The following is a 19,287-nucleotide window of genomic DNA, read 5'->3' on the forward strand; positions in this document are numbered from 1 at the left end:
CCGAAGATTCAACAAATTCAGTCCAGCGAAACAACAGTCTGTAAGGAGAAGAAAAGCAAACGATTCACGTGAGCATATCAACTTTAGATCCATCTGATCCTGTAATTAATCACAACTCAGCATAAAGTCTAGTAAACAATACATAAACAATGACAAGGTCCACGCATTACCCTGTAGCTATGTACTATGAATGTTCATCATGGCCAACTATTAAAGAAAGCAATGAGGAGCCGTCATGTGTCCCACACATATAGAAAAGTAAAGTCTTGACAGAGCTAAAATCATCGAGTAACGACCCCGTTTCCATGATAAGATCACTAGCGCCGTTGAATACTTTCACTGAGGAAAGTTTTAGGTCAATAATAACGCTTACGCTCAGTTTTGGACACTCCTAACCTTCTGTATACTGAAATCTATTTCCTTCCACACCTTATTGACTATTAGTAAGACGTTACTGCTGTAATACGCTTCTTCATGGGTGAGCAAGTGGGTATGATATTCTAAGAACCGGTTCGCTTACACCTGAAAACTTTCCCGTGCCGGGAATCGAACCCGGGCCTCGCGGGTGAGAGCCGCGTATCCTAGCCACTAGACCACACGGGATCTATAAGATAAACCAAGATTCCTAGTCTAAAAATGAAGTTTGCTCCTCTTCTCCTTAAACATTAATATATCAAGTTCATGAAAACCTGAAAAAGTCACAATGAATCAATGACAACAAAATACATTTCTAGATACAAAGTTTATATACTGCACCACATAGTCGTGTCTATGGTGTTGTAATTTATGTGAAACTACCAATTACCGCACCTATTTCTAGTATGAGCGCTTCATGGGAGCTCATTTCTAACTTTATGTCCCATGTGGTCTAGTGGCTAGGATACCTGGCTTTCACCCAGGAGGCCCGGGTTCGATTCCCGGCATAGGAAAGATATTTTCAAACGTAAACATTTCATGTAACCCCACCGCACCAAACCCTGAAACACTATGACTAACATCTCATGGATTCTTACTTGACAAGAAACCACCTGCATAGTAAATATAAACAATCCTCTGTCCTTATTACTGCAAAACTCACACGTTCTTCATTTGATCCTCCATAACATGAGGTCGGCATTTCGACAACTGCTTTTCAAGTGTTCGACACTAAATATAACAAGTCAAAACCCGACTGATATTCATGAAGTACTAGAGACATGCTTAACAAAGGTTGATATAAAGTCGCCTATTCCTAATAAGCAAATTCAATACTAATTATACATTTTACGAACCTTCCACTGGTGACCGACGTAACCAGAATGTCTGGATTCCATGGGCGTGAAGACTAGGCCAGTGGTCACCTGCGTCAGGAGCTGGTGTTTAGGGGCCCCACTTCCGTCTGGACTGGCCGCTAGTATGCTTGTCCGGGTTCGAGGAAACTTCATTATCGAAATACGTTTCATCAATCGCTGTCCCAAGATTCAACAAATTCAGTCCAGCGAAACAACAGTCTGTAAGGAAAAGAAAAGCAAACGATTCACGTGAGCATATCAACTTTAGATCCATCTGATCCTGTAATTAATCACAACTCAGCATAAAGTCTAGTAAACAATACATAAACAATGACAAGATCCACGCATTACCCAGCAGCTATGTACTATGAATGTTCATCATGGCCAACTATTTCTTAAAGAAAGTAATGAGGAGCCGTCATGTGTCCCAATCATATAGAAAAGTAAAGTCTTGACAGTGTTTAAATCATCGAGTAACGAACCCGTTTCCATGACAAGAGCATTAGCGCCGTTGAATACTTTTCACTGAGGAAAGTTTTAGGTGAACAACAATGCTTACGCTCAGATTTGCTCACTCCTAACCTTATGTATACTGAAATCTATTTCCTTCCACACCTTATTGACTATTAGTAAGAGGTTACTGCTGTAATACGCTACTTCATGGGTGAGCAACTGGGTATGATATTCTAAGATCCGGTTCGCTTACACCTGAAAACTTTCCCGTGCCGGGAATCGAACCCGGGCCTCGCGGGTGAGAGCCGCGTATCCTAGCCACTAGACCACACGGGATCTACAAGATAAAACAAGATTCTTAGTCTGAAAAGAAAATTTGCTCCTATTCTCCTTACACATTAATATGTCAACTTCAGGCAATCATGAAAAGGTCACAATTACCAAACAATAACAAAATACATTTCTAGATAGAGAATTTATATGCTGCACCACATGATCGTGCCTATGGTGTTGTAATTTATGTGAAACTACCAATTACCGCACCTATTTCTAGTATGAGCGCTTCATGGGAGCTCATTTCTAACTTTATATCCCATGTGGTCTAGTGGCTAGGATACCTGGCTTTCACCCAGGAGGCCCGGGTTCGATTCCCGGCATAGGAAAGATATTTTCAAACGTAAACATTTCATGTAACCCCACCGCATCAAACCCTGAAACACTATGACTAACATCTCATGGATTTTTACTTGACAAGAAACCACCTGCATAGTAAATATAAACAATCCTCTGTCCTTATTACTGCAAAACTCACACGTTCTTCATTTGATCCTCCATAACATGAGGTCGGCATTTCGACAACTGCTTTTCAAGTGTTGGACACTAAATATAACAAATCAAAAGCCGATTGATATTCATGAAGTACTAGAGACATGCTTTACAAAGGTTGATATAAAGTTGCCTATTCCTAATAAGCAAATTCAATACTAATTATACATTTTACGAACCTTCCACTGGTGACCGAAGTAACCAGAATGTCTGGATTCCATGGGCGTGAAGACTAGGCGAGTGGTCACCTGCGTCAGGAGCTGGTGTTTAGGGGCCCCACTTCCGTCTGGACTGGCCGCTAGTATGCTTGTCCGGGTTCGAGGAAACTTCATTATCGAAATACGTTTAATCAATCACTGTCCGAAGATTCAACAAATTCAGTCCAGCGAAACAACAGTCTGTAAGGAGAAGATAAGCAAACGATTCACGTGAGCATATCAACTTTAGATCCATCTGATCCTGTAATTAATCACAACTCAGCATAAAGTCTAGTAAACAATACATAAACAATGACAAGGTCCACGCATTACCCAGCAGCTATGTACTATGAATGTTCATCATGGCCAACTATTTCTTAAAGAAAGCAATGAGGAGCCGTCATGTGTCCCACACATATAGAAAAGTAAAGTCTTGACAGAGCTTAAGTCATCGAGTAACGACCCCGTTTCCATGACAAGATCACTAGCGCCGTTGAATACTTTCACTGAGGAAAGTTTTAGGTCAACAATAACGCTTACGCTCAGTTTTGGACACTCCTAACCTTATGTATACTGAAATCTATTTCCTTCCACACCTTATTGACTATTAGTAAGACGTTACTGCTGTAATACGCTTCTTCATGGGTGAGCAAGTGGGTATGATATTCTAAGAACCGGTTCGCTTACACCTGAAAACTTTCCCGTGCCGGGAATCGAACCCGGGCCTCGCGGGTGAGAGCCGCGTATCCTAGCCACTAGACCACACGGGATCTATAAGATAAACCAAGATTCCTAGTCTAAAAATGAAGTTTGCTCCTCTTCTCCTTAAACATTAATATATCAAGTTCATGAAAACCTGAAAAAGTCACAATGAATCAATGACAACAAAATACATTTCTAGATACAAAGTTTATATGCTGCACAACATAGTCGTGTCTATGGTGCTGTAATTTATGTGAAACTACCAATTACCGCACCTATTTCTAGTATGAGCGCTTCATGGGAGCTCATCTCTAACTTTATGTCCCATGTGGTCTAGTGGCTAGGATACCTGGCTTTCACCCAGGAGGCCCGGGTTCGATTCCCGGCATGGGAAAGATATTTTCAAACGTAAACATTTCACGTAACCCCACGGCACCAAACCCTGAAACACTATGACTAACATCTCATGGATTCTTACTTGACAAGAAACCACCTGCATAGTAAATATAAACAATCCTCTGTCCTTATTACTGCAAAACTCACACGTTCTTCATTTAACCCTCCATAACATGAGGTCGGCATTTCGACAACTGCTCTTCAAGTGTTCGACACTAAACATGTCAAAAGCCGATTGATATTCATGAAGTACTAGAGACATGCTTAACAAAGGTTGATATAAAGTCGCCTATTCCTACTAAGCAAATTCAATACTAATTACACATTTTACGAACCTTCACTGGTGACCGACGTAACCAGAATGTCTGGATTCCATGGGCGTGAAGACTAGGCGAGTGGTCACCTGCGTCAGGAGCTGGTGTTTAGGGGCCCCACTTCCGTCTGGACTGGACGCTAGTATGCTTGTCCGGGTTCGAGGAATCTTCATTATCGAAATACGTTTCATCAATCACTGTCCGAAGATTCAACAAATTCAGTCCAGCGAAACAACAGTCTGTATGGAGAAGAAAAGCAAACGATTCACGTGAGCATATCAACTTTAGATCCATCTGATCCTGTAATTAATCACAACTCAGCATAAAGTCTAGTAAACAATACATAAACAATGACAAGGTCCACGCATTACCCTGTAGCTATGTACTATGAATGTTCATCATGGCCAACTATTAAAGAAAGCAATGAGGAGCCGTCATGTGTCCCACACATATAGAAAAGTAAAGTCTTGACAGAGCTAAAATCATCGAGTAACGACCCCGTTTCCATGATAAGATCACTAGCGCCGTTGAATACTTTCACTGAGGAAAGTTTTAGGTCAATAATAACGCTTACGCTCAGTTTTGGACACTCCTAACCTTCTGTATACTGAAATCTATTTCCTTCCACACCTTATTGACTATTAGTAAGACGTTACTGCTGTAATACGCTTCTTCATGGGTGAGCAAGTGGGTATGATATTCTAAGAACCGGTTCGCTTACACCTGAAAACTTTCCCGTGCCGGGAATCGAACCCGGGCCTCGCGGGTGAGAGCCGCGTATCCTAGCCACTAGACCACACGGGATCTATAAGATAAACCAAGATTCCTAGTCTAAAAATGAAGTTTGCTCCTCTTCTCCTTAAACATTAATATATCAAGTTCATGAAAACCTGAAAAAGTCACAATGAATCAATGACAACAAAATACATTTCTAGATACAAAGTTTATATACTGCACCACATAGTCGTGTCTATGGTGTTGTAATTTATGTGAAACTACCAATTACCGCACCTATTTCTAGTATGAGCGCTTCATGGGAGCTCATTTCTAACTTTATGTCCCATGTGGTCTAGTGGCTAGGATACCTGGCTTTCACCCAGGAGGCCCGGGTTCGATTCCCGGCATAGGAAAGATATTTTCAAACGTAAACATTTCATGTAACCCCACCGCACCAAACCCTGAAACACTATGACTAACATCTCATGGATTCTTACTTGACAAGAAACCACCTGCATAGTAAATATAAACAATCCTCTGTCCTTATTACTGCAAAACTCACACGTTCTTCATTTGATCCTCCATAACATGAGGTCGGCATTTCGACAACTGCTTTTCAAGTGTTCGACACTAAATATAACAAGTCAAAACCCGACTGATATTCATGAAGTACTAGAGACATGCTTAACAAAGGTTGATATAAAGTCGCCTATTCCTAATAAGCAAATTCAATACTAATTATACATTTTACGAACCTTCCACTGGTGACCGACGTAACCAGAATGTCTGGATTCCATGGGCGTGAAGACTAGGCGAGTGGTCACCTGCGTCAGGAGCTGGTGTTTAGGGGCCCCACTTCCGTCTGGACTGGCCGCTAGTATGCTTGTCCGGGTTCGAGGAAACTTCATTATCGAAATACGTTTCATCAATCGCTGTCCCAAGATTCAACAAATTCAGTCCAGCGAAACAACAGTCTGTAAGGAAAAGAAAAGCAAACGATTCACGTGAGCATATCAACTTTAGATCCATCTGATCCTGTAATTAATCACAACTCAGCATAAAGTCTAGTAAACAATACATAAACAATGACAAGATCCACGCATTACCCAGCAGCTATGTACTATGAATGTTCATCATGGCCAACTATTTCTTAAAGAAAGTAATGAGGAGCCGTCATGTGTCCCAATCATATAGAAAAGTAAAGTCTTGACAGTGTTTAAATCATCGAGTAACGAACCCGTTTCCATGACAAGAGCATTAGCGCCGTTGAATACTTTTCACTGAGGAAAGTTTTAGGGTGAACAACAATGCTTACGCTCAGATTTGCTCACTCCTAACCTTATGTATACTGAAATCTATTTCCTTCCACACCTTATTGACTATTAGTAAGAGGTTACTGCTGTAATACGCTACTTCATGGGTGAGCAACTGGGTATGATATTCTAAGATCCGGTTCGCTTACACCTGAAAACTTTCCCGTGCCGGGAATCGAACCCGGGCCTCGCGGGTGAGAGCCGCGTATCCTAGCCACTAGACCACACGGGATCTACAAGATAAAACAAGATTCTTAGTCTGAAAAGAAAATTTGCTCCTATTCTCCTTACACATTAATATGTCAACTTCAGGCAATCATGAAAAGGTCACAATTACCAAACAATAACAAAATACATTTCTAGATAGAGAATTTATATGCTGCACCACAAGATCGTGCCTATGGTGTTGTAATTTATGTGAAACTACCAATTACCGCACCTATTTCTAGTATGAGCGCTTCATGGGAGCTCATTTCTAACTTTATATCCCATGTGGTCTAGTGGCTAGGATACCTGGCTTTCACCCAGGAGGCCCGGGTTCGATTCCCGGCATAGGAAAGATATTTTCAAACGTAAACATTTCATGTAACCCCACCGCATCAAACCCTGAAACACTATGACTAACATCTCATGGATTTTTACTTGACAAGAAACCACCTGCATAGTAAATATAAACAATCCTCTGTCCTTATTACTGCAAAACTCACACGCTCTTCATTTGATCCTCGATAACATGAGGTCGGCATTTCGACAACTGCTTTTCAAGTGTTGGACACTAAATATAACAAATCAAAAGCCGATTGATATTCATGAAGTACTAGAGACATGCTTTACAAAGGTTGATATAAAGTTGCCTATTCCTAATAAGCAAATTCAATACTAATTATACATTTTACGAACCTTCCACTGGTGACCGAAGTAACCAGAATGTCTGGATTCCATGGGCGTGAAGACTAGGCGAGTGGTCACCTGCGTCAGGAGCTGGTGTTTAGGGGCCCCACTTCCGTCTGGACTGGCCGCTAGTATGCTTGTCCGGGTTCGAGGAAACTTCATTATCGAAATACGTTTAATCAATCACTGTCCGAAGATTCAACAAATTCAGTCCAGCGAAACAACAGTCTGTAAGGAGAAGATAAGCAAACGATTCACGTGAGCATATCAACTTTAGATCCATCTGATCCTGTAATTAATCACAACTCAGCATAAAGTCTAGTAAACAATACATAAACAATGACAAGGTCCACGCATTACCCAGCAGCTATGTACTATGAATGTTCATCATGGCCAACTATTTCTTAAAGAAAGCAATGAGGAGCCGTCATGTGTCCCACACATATAGAAAAGTAAAGTCTTGACAGAGCTTAAATCATCGAGTAACGACCCCGTTTCCATGACAAGATCACTAGCGCCGTTGAATACTTTCACTGAGGAAAGTTTTAGGTCAACAATATCGCTTACGCTCAGTTTTGGACACTCCTAACCTTATGTATACTGAAATCTATTTCCTTCCACACCTTATTGACTATTAGTAAGAGGTTACTGCTGTAATACGCTTCTTCATGGGTGAGCAAGTGGGTATGATATTCTAAGAACCGGTTCGCTTACACCTGAAAACTTTCCCGTGCCGGGAACCGAACCCGGGCCTCGCAGGTGAGAGCCGCGTATCCTAGCCACTAGACCACACGGGAAAAAAGATAAACCAAGATTCCTAGTCTAAAAATGAAGTTTGCTCCTCTTCTCCTTAAACATTAATATATCAAGTTCATGAAAACCTGAAAAAGTCACAATGAATCAATGACAACAAAATACATTTCTAGATACAAAGTTTATATGCTGCACAACATAGTCGTGTCTATGGTGCTGTAATTTATGTGAAACTACCAATTACCGCACCTATTTCTAGTATGAGCGCTTCATGGGAGCTCATCTCTAACTTTATGTCCCATGTGGTCTAGTGGCTAGGATACCTGGCTTTCACCCAGAAGGCCCGGGTTCGATTCCCGGCATGGGAAAGATATTTTCAAACGTAAACATTTCACGTAACCCCACGGCACCAAGCCCTGAAACACTATGACTAACATCTCATGGATTCTTACTTGACAAGAAACCACCTGCATAGTAAATATAAACAATCCTCTGTCCTTATTACTGCAAAACTCACACGTTCTTCATTTAACCCTCCATAACATGAGGTCGGCATTTCGACAACTGCTCTTCAAGTGTTGGACACTAAACATGTCAAAACCCGATTGATATTCATGAAGTACTAGAGACATGCTTAACAAAGGTTGATATAAAGTCGCCTATTCCTACTAAGCAAATTCAATACTAATTATACATTTTACGAACCTTTCACTGGTGACCGACGTAACCAGAATGTCTGGATTCCATGGGCGTGAAGACTAGGCGAGTGGTCACCTGCGTCAGGAGCTGGTGTTTAGGGGCCCCACTTCCGTCTGGACTGGCCGCTAGTATGCTTGTCCGGGTTCGAGGAAACTTCATTATCGAAATACGTTTCATCAATCACTGTCCGAAGATTCAACAAATTCAGTCCAGCGAAACAACAGTCTGTATGTAGAAGAAAAGCAAACGATTCACGTGAGCATATCAACTTTAGATCCATCTGATCCTGTAATTAATCACAACTCAGCATAAAGTCTAGTAAACAATACATAAACAATGACAAGGTCCACGCATTACCCTGCAGCTATGTACTATGAATGTTCATCATGGCCAACTATTTCTTAAAGAAAGCAATGAGGAGCCGTCATGTGTCCCACACATATAGAAAAGTAAAGTCTTGACAGAGCTTAAATCATCGAGTAACTACCCCGTTTCCAAGACAAGATCACTAGCGCCGTTGAATACTTTCACTGAGGAAAGTTTTAGGTCAATAATAACGCTTACGCTCAGTTTTGGACACTCCTAACCTTCTGTATACTGAAGTCTATTTCCTTCCACACCTTATTGACTATTAGTAAGAGGTTACTGCTGTAATACGCTTCTTCATGGGTGAGCAAGTGGGTATGATATTCTAAGAACCGGTTCGCTTACACCTGAAAACTTTCCCGTGCCGGGAATCGAACCCGGGCCTCGCGGGTGAGAGCCGCGTATCCTAGCCACTAGACCACACGGGATCTACAAGATAAAACAAGAATCCTAGCCTAAAAATAAAATTCACTCCTATTCTCCTCACACATTAATATATCAACTTCAGGCAAACATGAAAAGGTCACAATTACCAAACAATAACAAAATACATTTCTAGATATAGAGTTTATATGCTGCACCACAAGATCGTGCTTATGGTGTTGTAATTTATGTGAAACTACCAATTACCGCACCTATTTCTAGTATGAGCGCTTAATGGGAGCTCATTTCTAACTTTAGGTCCCATGTGGTCTAGTGGCTAGGATACCTGGCTTTCACCCAGGAGGCCCGGGTTCGATTCCCGGCATGGGAAAGATATTTTCAAACGTAAACCATTTCATGTAACCCCACGGCTTCAAACCCTGAAACACTATGACTTAACATCTCATGGATTCTTACTTGACAAGAAACCACCTGCATAGTAAATATAAACAATCCTCTGTCCTTATTACTGCAAAACTCACACGTTCTTCATTTGATCCTCCATAACATGAGGTCGGCATTTCGACAACTGTTTTTGAAGTGTTCGACACTAAATATAACAAACCAAAAGTCGATTGATACTCATGAAGTACTAGAGACGTGCTTAACAAAGGTTGATATAAAGTCGCCTATTCCTAATAAGCAAATTCAATACTAATTATACATTTTACGAACCTTCCACTGGTGACCGACGTAACCAGAATGTCTGGATTCCATGGGCGTGAAGACTAGGCGAGTGGTCACCTGCGTCAGAAGCTGGTGTTTAGGGGCCCCACTTCCGTCTGGACTGGCCGCTAGTATGCTTGTCCGGGTTCGAGGAAAGTTCATTATCGAAATACGTTTCATCAATCACTGTCCGAAGATTCAACAAATTCAGTCCAGCGAAACAACAGTCTGTAAGGAGAAGAAAAGCAAACGATTCACGTGAGCACATCAACTTTAGATCCATCTGATCCTGTAATCAATTACTAGTCAGCATAGTCTAGTAAACAATACATAAACAATGACAAGGTCCACGCATTACCCAGCAGCTATGTACTATGAATGTTCATCATGGCCAACTATTTCTTAAAGAAAGCAATGAGGAGCCGTCATGGATCCCAAACATATAGAAATGTAAAGTCTTGACAGTGTTTAAATCATTGAGTAACGACCCCGTTTCCGTAACACGATTACTTTCACTACGGAAAGTTTTAGGTGGATAATGCTTACAAGCCGCTTTAGTCACTCCTAACCTTATGCATACTGATATCTATTTCCTTCCATGCCTTATTTGAATACTAGAGGTTACTGCTGTAATTCGCTGCTTCATGGGTGAGTAGGTGTGTATGATATTTTGACTACCGGTTCGATTACACCTGAAAACTTTCCCGTGCCGGGAATCGAACCCAGGCCTCGCGGGTGAGAGCCGCGTATCCTAGCCACTAGACCACACGGGATCTACTAGAAACGTTGGATTCCTCATCTTTAAATAACACCTATTCCTCTCCAAACCTGATCAAAAATAAAGAGAAATTTCAGTAAATTGAAAGAGGATCAGCCAAACTAATCCCTCCACTCAGAAAAAAAGCTATTTGAGGTCACACTCAAAATTCCTAGAGTTTCTCTTTAAAATTAAAACAAATAGATAAAACAGCCTCCAAGATCTTGGCAAAGTGTTCAAAATATCAAATAATTCTGACATTTTTTTTCCCTTTAGACAGACAGAATAACCAGAAGTAAAGAATAATAATAAAAAGGAAAGAGATGTAGAAGGAATGTGGTGATTTCACATATTTAGAGAGAGAGAGAGAGAGAGAGAGAGAGAGAGAGAGAGAGAGAGAGAGAGAGAGAGAGAGAGAGGTAAGCACTGGAATTAACTACCTACCGATACAAATTATGCATAGCCTATAAACACCTTCAAATCAAGAGAAGACAAATACCTCACTGCTATCTGATCTCAGTAAAACTTCCAGTTTACCACTGTTTGTGTCTCTTTCAGAATCCAGCCACAGAGCAGATGTCGTCAAACTGTCATGGAATTTTTTTCCAGTCCACATTTTCATTTTAACTCTCCATGGCAGCAGATGTGGGTCGCGGCTTCGAAGCTAAACCGATATCTTTGGAAAGGTAAGAAGCCGAATGAGAAGGTAAAGCCGGCAGTTGAGCCGGAGGGAGAGATGGGTGTGGGAGGTGCCTGCTCCTTTGCTATGCTGTTTCTGACCTTATGTATAGACGACTAAAGCAGATGCCCTCGTTAAGCATCAGGTTCCTGTCTGACTTAACGTTGTAATTAAACTGAAACGTCCAATTTTCGCACGAATTTATAATACGACAGTTTCCCAAGAGCTCTTTTAACTCTTTATGTCCCATGTGGTCTAGTGGCTAGGATACCTGGCTTTCACCCAGGAGGCCCGGGTTCGATTCCCGGCATGGGAAAGTAGTTTTAAATTTAGAGCATTTCGTGTAGCCTACTGCAGCAAAGCCTTTACCACTGTGACTTACAACTTAGGTTGCCTTACCGAAGAAAACATTTCTATAAGTATTTATAGGTATTTATCATATGACCTTAAAACTGCAAAGCTCATGCGCTGCCCTATGCATGATCGACGAAATTTATCAATCATTTTGGCACAAGTTTCTGAAATGTTAGGAACTAAACGTAATTTAGTCACTACTTGAATGATTATTACTAAGGACCTGACATACGTCTGACATAGGCTGATATTAGTAATCCATTTTTGATAAGCTACTTCGAGATTCAGATGAGCATAAAGTTTACGAACCATCTGTTGGTGACGCCGTGCCCGGAGACCTGCTCTTCGGAGCAAGTTCGCAGCAATTCGACATTTTTTCTGGCGTCACCTGTTTCAGCGGCTAGTGTTTAAGGGCCCACTTCGGTCCGCACCGGACGCCAATACGTTAGTCCAGTCACGAGGAAAGTAAATCATCGAATAAATGAAATAGGCAAAGATAGCTTTTGTATCAATTACTTGCCCATCGAGTCAACCAGTGCGATCCAGCGAAACACTGTATAAAAGGGAAGGAGAACCAGAGGCAGATCAACAAATTCATACGATCCACAAGAGCGTCTCTGCCTAAGTTTACCTCGCCCTATAATCAGTCACTGGTCAGCGTACAGCGCATGAAATAATAGTCGCTGTCTGTAACGCATTTGATGACACGGTGCGCACACAGCTGTGTAGTCTGTATGTCAGGCATGGAAAGCCAACAAACCAAGGAAGGACTATGGAGCCATCCTGGACCCCAAATGTAAAGAAAAGGAACGAATCTTGGTAGTACTTGTCACAACCAACTCCGTTATCATGATAAGAGCACTGGCGTGGTTGAGTAAGATAACTACATCCTCGAGGTAAATCTTACGTGACCAAATATATCCGACAGACCCACTTACTCTTTTTGTCACTCCCAGTATGAACTCATGTGTGCGACAATTCTACTTTATTGTTACGCCTCACTGCCTACACCCACCATTAAGAGTTACTGATATAACTGTGTCATGTGCGAACATATACGCATGGTATACTGAGAACAGGTTTTCTTACAGCTGAAAACTTTCCCGTGCCGGGAATCGAACCCGGGCCTCGCGGGTGAGAGCCGCGTATCCTAGCCACTAAACCACACGGGATCTCATAATGAAGGGCGATTCCTCTTATCAACAGAAAAAAAAAAATCCTCCCAAACCTCATCGGAGGAGAAGAGAAAAGAGTGAACTCCAAGATCTTGACAGTGTTTAAAGTGAAAATAATACTGACTTGGTTGATCAGAAGGATTACAGGCACCGAGGATAGTTTTAGACTATTTTCTATATCTTTACAGACACCCACCACCACGAGAAGTTCACTATCCCACTATACACCGTAGTAAGACACCGATATCCTTCCGCGCCTTATCGACAACTCCCAATACCATTAGTTATTACTACGCAACGTCATTGAATGACCATGCGTGTATGAAGTTCTTGGGATGAAGTTCTTGGGACCGGATTCCTTAAACCTGAAAACTTTCCCGTGCCGGGAATCGAACCCGGGCCTCGCGGGTGAGAGCCGCGTATCCTAGCCACTAACCACACGGGATCTACTAAACATATCAGACATCCTGAGTTTCTACAAACAAAATGACAGAAAACATTTACTTAAAGGACAGAAAAAGTGTGGAATACCTAATGAACCAAATTTTACATGTTCCACCATAGCGTTTCAAATTGTCTTGTGTTGCATTTAAACTGAAACTACCAATTTTCGCACCTATTTCTAATGTGTCAGTTTCATGAGAGCTCTTAATACTATTTAAATCCCATGTGGTCTAGTGGCTAGGATACCTGGCTTTCACCCAGGAGGCCCGGGTTCGATTCCCGGCATGGGAATGTTCTTTTCAAGTACTAACATTGCAAGTACACCAACTAACACAAGACGTGGGAGATTGCCTAGCAACTGTATGTACCTTAAGTGACAAGATATTACCAACCCAAAGTTCAAATTACACGACTTTTTACTTGCGAGACTACGTCATACTGCTCTGCGAGATATCGAGGACACAGACCATGCGTTTCCACAACTGCTTCAGAAAGGTCACTTACTCGTTCATTATGAAGCACTTGACCAGTACATGTCAAAATTCATATAATAAGATAGAGCGCTGGCTGCTTGTGATAAACTTTATACTCCGGTGAATTGAAACCACAAGTTGTGATGATGGCGTCATCACACCAGAAGATGCTGCCACAAATGTGCAGTTATTCTAAATGCTACAGTGTGTGAGCCACTTGGGTCGAGAGCTGACTGCTCATGGTTCCATCTCCCTTTGTCTCGAGCACGAGGAATACGTCATTAGGAAGAATGTCATCATCTGTGGAGGGAAAATAGTTCTTTTACGTTTCCTTTACGTTCCCGTCGCCTCTGCTCATGTCCAACACAACGGAATGCAAGACCTTGAAACATCAGCTTCTGACCCACGTAACCTGACGACCATCTGAATTGCCAAAGACTTTCCTCTGTGGGGAATGTCTGGTGTGATGACATCATCACTGGATAAGAATTCATTTACTGGACCTGTAAACCTCATCAGTACCTTCAATATGCTCACGAGTGATGGCTGATCTTTATCTTAACTCGACTCTTCGTGTTACCTGATATCATATCAAATATATAAAATAACAGTAATTATTTTTATCCTCCACCCTTTCAAACACATCTGTCTGGCTGCATGACATGTGTCCATTACGTCACAGGATGCAGCATGAGTCTCTACTGGCAGTTGCAAGGTCGTGAGATCGACTCTGACTTGAGCAAATGTTTTCAGTTAATGCACCTCAGCGTTGCCAGTCATACTTCCCTTGGTTCTTCTGGCATTTGGTGTCTGCGAAATGTTTGCGTTTGAAAAGTATCTTTCCCATGCCGGGAATCGAACCCGGGCCTCCTGGGTGAAAGCCAGGTATCCTAGCCACTAGACCACATGGGACATAAATAGGCAATAGAGCTTTAACTAAAACTTTATGCTTATGGAATTGGCGTGAAAATTGGCAGTTTCGTTTCAACTACACCAGAAGACATAAGTGTTCATATATTATTGGGGTTCACTCAAACGGTGAAACATATCATTTACAAGCAGACAAAGGTAAATGCTACATTTAGAACGTCCGAATATGTTCGCAAAAGTAAAATTTGCAACGTAAATCGTACCTTCGATAGCTCAGTTGGTAGAGCGGTGGACTGTAGGAGGCATTTGAAACAGTCATCCATAGGTCGCTGGTTCGAATCCGGCTCGAAGGATTCCGGTTTTATTGGAAACTCATTAACAGTAGGGAGCTCTACATGATATTCAAAGTTTATGTACACTGTTGTTTTTATATATGAATACTTCCATCACTTTTATCAGTGCTCACTTCCATCACTTTTTTCAGTGCTCGTTACGAGCTTTCATTGTTTGGTATATCCATTCAGAGTTTCCAATATAGACATCGTCCCTCTCTTCATTTTTTCCTCTCTGTTGCTGCTCTGTCTTTTATCTACATTAAACACGTACGCTCAGAGAGGCAAATATTATTTTAAGTGCTTCTGATTATTATGCTCACAAAAGAGGAACTGTGTACATGTGGCCCCGCCCCACCGGACTGGGCCCGATGCACTAGTCTGACTGCTGCTTCCCTCAATTTATTTGAGGAGACTGGCCACTTGAGCATTCACCGTTACGATACCTCTTTCAGTGTGAATCCTGAAGCACAATTGTAACGATGGGTATTTGCCAGTTGTGAGACACTTACGAACGGTAAATATGAGGTTCGTCCGACAAATGGGATATGTTACATCTTATGGAGTTTTATAACTAACTGGCTTTCGTGACGACCAGTTCAGAGATCTGCATTGCTCGTGCGCTCTGTTCCACCACCACATATGAGTACCAGTCTTCAGTCTGAGCTGTGCAGGTTTACTTGGATTACGTGATTGTGAGATCCCCGTCCACAAGAAAAGTTTCATGAGTAATAAACTGATGCCTTGGAAAAAGTTATACTTGTTGACACACTGGAGTTGCGTACTACCAACACCGAATACCTTGGAACTGCCAGTAAACAAACCAACTTAACCCTGATCACCGACCTGAAACATTTGAAACTGCTGTTCGACTCGTTCGTCACTCCCGTGAATACGGATCATTTTACGGGATGACGGACTTGATGAATATTCCAACCACGAGTTTTCTCCATGATAAACAGTCAACTTTATCAACACAATATTTATGAAAACCAGTTGTCTTTTATAGCTTATACCCAACTTTTAAGAAAATAACAGCGTCTCTAGTTTACTGTAGTTGGCTTACGAGGCGTAACTACAAGTCCGGGAACATACTGTAGCTTGTTTTATTCTTTTCTTATCAAGTATGACACCTTAGTGTGGCTATCACACTATCTCATGTCACGCATCTGTAGGTGTGACTGAAATTTTTGCGTTTAAAAAAAAAAAAGGACCTTCCATGCCGGGAATCGAACCCGGGCCTCCTGGGTGAAAGCCAGGTATCCTAGCCACTAGACCACATGGGATAGGAACTTTTGAAGAGTAATCATCCAGACAACAGGTGCGAAAATTGGCAGTTTCAGTTACTTTAGAAGATACGGTATTTGTGATTACGTATATCTTGTGCGTCTTGAAATGGGATGTGTCATTTAGATTCATGCACACAAAAGTGAACGTTATCATAATAATGAATAAATTTCTTTGCAAAAGTATGATTAGTGTGTAGTGTTCCTTCGATAGCTCAGTTGGTAGAGCGGTGGACTGTAGTTGGACCTTGAAACAGACATCCATAGGTCGCTGGTTCGAATCCGGCTCGAAGGATTCATCTTTTGGGTGGAACTCACCGTCAGTCAGGCACTGAATGTATATAATTTTAAACGTTACGTACACTTTCCTGTGTCAGTGTCTGAATATTCGTTCTTTAACAAACAGCGGTACAAACCATGACGCATTTACCAGGAGTCGAAGCCTTTCAGGATCGAATCCTGGATGCGGCAGTCAGTCCACGGTCCACCCAGGTCTTCATCCTCCTCCCCTAGTGGCTGAGATGGCCTTGATTAGGGCATTCGGTTGCTCGCACCATCTCGGCTAAATAAAAAGGGAAAAAAAAATACTGCTACTGATTTTGCTTCCGTGTTGAGCACTTCGCTCGAATAATGGCAAACATTTGGAATAGTCTTTGAAAATCGTCATTTTTCCATAATTTCCTTTTCTACTTGTCCAGAGCATCTTCACGAAAAATATCCTCATACTCTTCCTCGTGACACTTATTACCATCATACCAGTTTCCTAAATTTTATCAATCGGAGGCAAGAGAGAGACAACATCTCTTTTTCACTCTATCTTAATACAGACCGACATGGCACGGGCATGAACAGACTCAAACAACGGCCTTCTCGGGTAAACGTAAACGAGTAAATGAAAAAAAAAAGGCAGAAAATAATTAGGGGCTCCGCCGCAGGTGTTTGTACACCTGACTCTTAAAAAAATATAAAGGTTATTGGTTGAATGGAAGACGAAAGGAGCACCAAAACTCGACAGCTTAGCCGACTGGGGGGATGAAGATATCATAACGGTTAATCCTAGAGTGGCCGGTCTCCACGAAGAAACACTGGGAAGCAACAGCCACACTTGAAAGAGATTTCTCTCCGTCTGGTCTTCCTCCCTTTACACAACACAAAAAAAAAGGCAGAAAATAATTAGGGGCTCCGCCGCAGGTGTTTGTACACCTGACTCTTAAAAAAAATATAAAGGTTATTGGTTGAATGGAAGACGAAAGGAGCACCAAAACTCGACAGCTTAGCCGACTGGGGGGATGAAGATATCATAACGGTTAATCCTCGAGTGGCCGGTCTCCACAAAGAAACACTGGGAAGCAACAGCCACACTTGAAAGAGATTTCTCTCCGTCTGGTCTTCCTCCCTTTACACAACACAAAAAGGAAGACTATAAAAAAAAAGTGCAGACAAAGATCACCCTCGTTTCTCCACACACCAGCTACCAGAAGACACCCAGCACATTGCTCCTCCCAACTGGACCTCATCCAATGGTTCAGGATGAGGATCCTGCACCATCCTCAGCACCGTCACCTCACGACACCGCAGATCCCTCACTCCGGGGTTCTGGTTCGACACCACATCCTCAATGGCTCCGTCATCCTACCTCATACAGATCGCTTCAATAACACACTCATCTCATCCACTGTGAGTATCGTGAATAATCAGGAGACTGCCACCTTAAGTATTCATGTAAACACTACCTATCTAACTTTCTTCTTTCTTCGTTAAAGCCCATGTCTACACTGGGGGTACTTTGCACATTTTCAGTCATGAGCTGCATTCAAAAAAAATAACTTTTCTTACCGTTCCCGCCTCCTTAATTACTACGTGGTAAACAAAGCAACCACTAGTGAGTTTCTTAATGCGTACAAGTACGTACGAATGTATCATGTTAAGACCGGCAGGAGACTGCCACCTTAAGTATTCATGTAAACACTACCTATCTAACTTTCTTCTTTCTTCGTTAAAGCCCATGTCTACACTGGGGGTACTTTGCACATTTTCAGTCATGAGCTGCATTCAAAAAAAATAACTTTTCTTACCGTTCCCGCCTCCTTAATTACTACGAGGTAAACAAAGCAACCACTAGTGAGTTTCTCAATGCGTACAAGTACGTACGAATGTATCATGTTAAGACCGGCTGCATTACATGTGAAAACTTTCCCGTGCCGGGAATCGAACCCGGGCCTCGCGGGTGAGAGCCGCGTATCCTAGCCACTAGACCACACGGGATTTCCCCTAAAAGCTGGGCACCCCAGTCGAAGATACCCCACTCTTCTCTGATATAATTTCCTTGATTTTTCACGCTAAGGAGCCCAGCAACACCTCACCTACCTCGATCTGTTCAACTGTGTCCTGTCCCCCATCATTTCTCGAGTCGTAATTACACTTTCATTACCAATTTCGGCCCCTATTTCCAACAGGGTAAAGTTTCACTAGAGCTCCAACAGGTATGTGTACATCCAAACGCTGCCTCACTCCAGAGGCCAGAGTTCGATCCTACCACGTGAGAGTTCTTTTCAAACGCAAATATCACAGCTACACTCACTGCCGCATGACGTGCGAGACTGCCTCACGGCTCAGGATGTCTTCACTGATGATGATAATATCAAAGTGAAAAAGAATGTCCTAGACAGATTCGATCTCAGGACCTTATAAGCACGAGGTTCAATCGCTGGCTGGTGTGGGCCACGTGGACGCAAGCCCAGTCGTACAGCCGGACATATGTTTTCGGTTAGAAACAAAATAACATCAACACCTCGTGATCTATCATGAAGTATCTGACTTTACACATATGGTTGATCAAGTTTATAATAAGATCAGCAATTTTTTTAATGTGCAACATTCATGACGGTAATTATCAAGGTTTGCAATCCAGCAAATCATTCCTAATGATGA

At 42.0% G+C, this 19,287-nt stretch overlaps 24 non-coding genes across 24 annotated transcripts; 11 read left to right on the forward strand and 13 right to left on the reverse strand.

Annotated features, from left to right (window-relative positions):
* Positions 1-531: 531 nt before the first annotated feature.
* Positions 532-603, reverse strand: TRNAE-CUC (transfer RNA glutamic acid (anticodon CUC)). Its single transcript has one exon. It is a non-coding gene; the product is annotated as a tRNA-Glu (tRNA).
* A 254-nt stretch (positions 604-857) lies between these two features.
* Positions 858-929, forward strand: TRNAE-UUC (transfer RNA glutamic acid (anticodon UUC)). The gene has a single exon. It is a non-coding gene; the product is annotated as a tRNA-Glu (tRNA).
* Positions 930-1,988: 1,059 nt separating this feature from the next.
* On the reverse strand, positions 1,989-2,060 carry TRNAE-CUC (transfer RNA glutamic acid (anticodon CUC)). The gene has a single exon. It is a non-coding gene; the product is annotated as a tRNA-Glu (tRNA).
* Positions 2,061-2,314: 254 nt separating this feature from the next.
* Positions 2,315-2,386, forward strand: TRNAE-UUC (transfer RNA glutamic acid (anticodon UUC)). The gene has a single exon. It is a non-coding gene; the product is annotated as a tRNA-Glu (tRNA).
* Positions 2,387-3,444: 1,058 nt separating this feature from the next.
* Positions 3,445-3,516, reverse strand: TRNAE-CUC (transfer RNA glutamic acid (anticodon CUC)). Its single transcript has one exon. It is a non-coding gene; the product is annotated as a tRNA-Glu (tRNA).
* Positions 3,517-3,770: 254 nt separating this feature from the next.
* TRNAE-UUC (transfer RNA glutamic acid (anticodon UUC)) lies at positions 3,771-3,842 on the forward strand. The gene has a single exon. It is a non-coding gene; the product is annotated as a tRNA-Glu (tRNA).
* A 1,048-nt stretch (positions 3,843-4,890) lies between these two features.
* TRNAE-CUC (transfer RNA glutamic acid (anticodon CUC)) lies at positions 4,891-4,962 on the reverse strand. Its single transcript has one exon. It is a non-coding gene; the product is annotated as a tRNA-Glu (tRNA).
* A 254-nt stretch (positions 4,963-5,216) lies between these two features.
* Positions 5,217-5,288, forward strand: TRNAE-UUC (transfer RNA glutamic acid (anticodon UUC)). Its single transcript has one exon. It is a non-coding gene; the product is annotated as a tRNA-Glu (tRNA).
* A 1,060-nt stretch (positions 5,289-6,348) lies between these two features.
* Positions 6,349-6,420, reverse strand: TRNAE-CUC (transfer RNA glutamic acid (anticodon CUC)). The gene has a single exon. It is a non-coding gene; the product is annotated as a tRNA-Glu (tRNA).
* A 254-nt stretch (positions 6,421-6,674) lies between these two features.
* Positions 6,675-6,746, forward strand: TRNAE-UUC (transfer RNA glutamic acid (anticodon UUC)). Its single transcript has one exon. It is a non-coding gene; the product is annotated as a tRNA-Glu (tRNA).
* Positions 6,747-7,804: 1,058 nt separating this feature from the next.
* Positions 7,805-7,876, reverse strand: TRNAE-CUC (transfer RNA glutamic acid (anticodon CUC)). Its single transcript has one exon. It is a non-coding gene; the product is annotated as a tRNA-Glu (tRNA).
* A 252-nt stretch (positions 7,877-8,128) lies between these two features.
* TRNAE-UUC (transfer RNA glutamic acid (anticodon UUC)) lies at positions 8,129-8,200 on the forward strand. Its single transcript has one exon. It is a non-coding gene; the product is annotated as a tRNA-Glu (tRNA).
* A 1,053-nt stretch (positions 8,201-9,253) lies between these two features.
* TRNAE-CUC (transfer RNA glutamic acid (anticodon CUC)) lies at positions 9,254-9,325 on the reverse strand. Its single transcript has one exon. It is a non-coding gene; the product is annotated as a tRNA-Glu (tRNA).
* Positions 9,326-9,579: 254 nt separating this feature from the next.
* TRNAE-UUC (transfer RNA glutamic acid (anticodon UUC)) lies at positions 9,580-9,651 on the forward strand. Its single transcript has one exon. It is a non-coding gene; the product is annotated as a tRNA-Glu (tRNA).
* A 1,036-nt stretch (positions 9,652-10,687) lies between these two features.
* Positions 10,688-10,759, reverse strand: TRNAE-CUC (transfer RNA glutamic acid (anticodon CUC)). The gene has a single exon. It is a non-coding gene; the product is annotated as a tRNA-Glu (tRNA).
* Positions 10,760-11,666: 907 nt separating this feature from the next.
* TRNAE-UUC (transfer RNA glutamic acid (anticodon UUC)) lies at positions 11,667-11,738 on the forward strand. Its single transcript has one exon. It is a non-coding gene; the product is annotated as a tRNA-Glu (tRNA).
* A 1,138-nt stretch (positions 11,739-12,876) lies between these two features.
* TRNAE-CUC (transfer RNA glutamic acid (anticodon CUC)) lies at positions 12,877-12,948 on the reverse strand. Its single transcript has one exon. It is a non-coding gene; the product is annotated as a tRNA-Glu (tRNA).
* A 377-nt stretch (positions 12,949-13,325) lies between these two features.
* On the reverse strand, positions 13,326-13,396 carry TRNAE-CUC (transfer RNA glutamic acid (anticodon CUC)). The gene has a single exon. It is a non-coding gene; the product is annotated as a tRNA-Glu (tRNA).
* Positions 13,397-13,614: 218 nt separating this feature from the next.
* TRNAE-UUC (transfer RNA glutamic acid (anticodon UUC)) lies at positions 13,615-13,686 on the forward strand. Its single transcript has one exon. It is a non-coding gene; the product is annotated as a tRNA-Glu (tRNA).
* A 1,022-nt stretch (positions 13,687-14,708) lies between these two features.
* On the reverse strand, positions 14,709-14,780 carry TRNAE-UUC (transfer RNA glutamic acid (anticodon UUC)). Its single transcript has one exon. It is a non-coding gene; the product is annotated as a tRNA-Glu (tRNA).
* A 220-nt stretch (positions 14,781-15,000) lies between these two features.
* Positions 15,001-15,091, forward strand: TRNAY-GUA (transfer RNA tyrosine (anticodon GUA)). The gene is given in 2 exon segments: positions 15,001-15,037; positions 15,056-15,091. It is a non-coding gene; the product is annotated as a tRNA-Tyr (tRNA).
* A 1,193-nt stretch (positions 15,092-16,284) lies between these two features.
* Positions 16,285-16,356, reverse strand: TRNAE-UUC (transfer RNA glutamic acid (anticodon UUC)). The gene has a single exon. It is a non-coding gene; the product is annotated as a tRNA-Glu (tRNA).
* A 204-nt stretch (positions 16,357-16,560) lies between these two features.
* TRNAY-GUA (transfer RNA tyrosine (anticodon GUA)) lies at positions 16,561-16,651 on the forward strand. Its single transcript is given in 2 exon segments — positions 16,561-16,597; positions 16,616-16,651. It is a non-coding gene; the product is annotated as a tRNA-Tyr (tRNA).
* Positions 16,652-18,549: 1,898 nt separating this feature from the next.
* Positions 18,550-18,621, reverse strand: TRNAE-CUC (transfer RNA glutamic acid (anticodon CUC)). The gene has a single exon. It is a non-coding gene; the product is annotated as a tRNA-Glu (tRNA).
* Between the last annotated feature and the right edge of the window lie 666 nt (positions 18,622-19,287).

This window comes from Panulirus ornatus, chromosome 12 (assembly GCF_036320965.1).
Source record: "Panulirus ornatus isolate Po-2019 chromosome 12, ASM3632096v1, whole genome shotgun sequence".
NCBI classification, from domain to species: domain Eukaryota; kingdom Metazoa; phylum Arthropoda; class Malacostraca; order Decapoda; family Palinuridae; genus Panulirus; species Panulirus ornatus.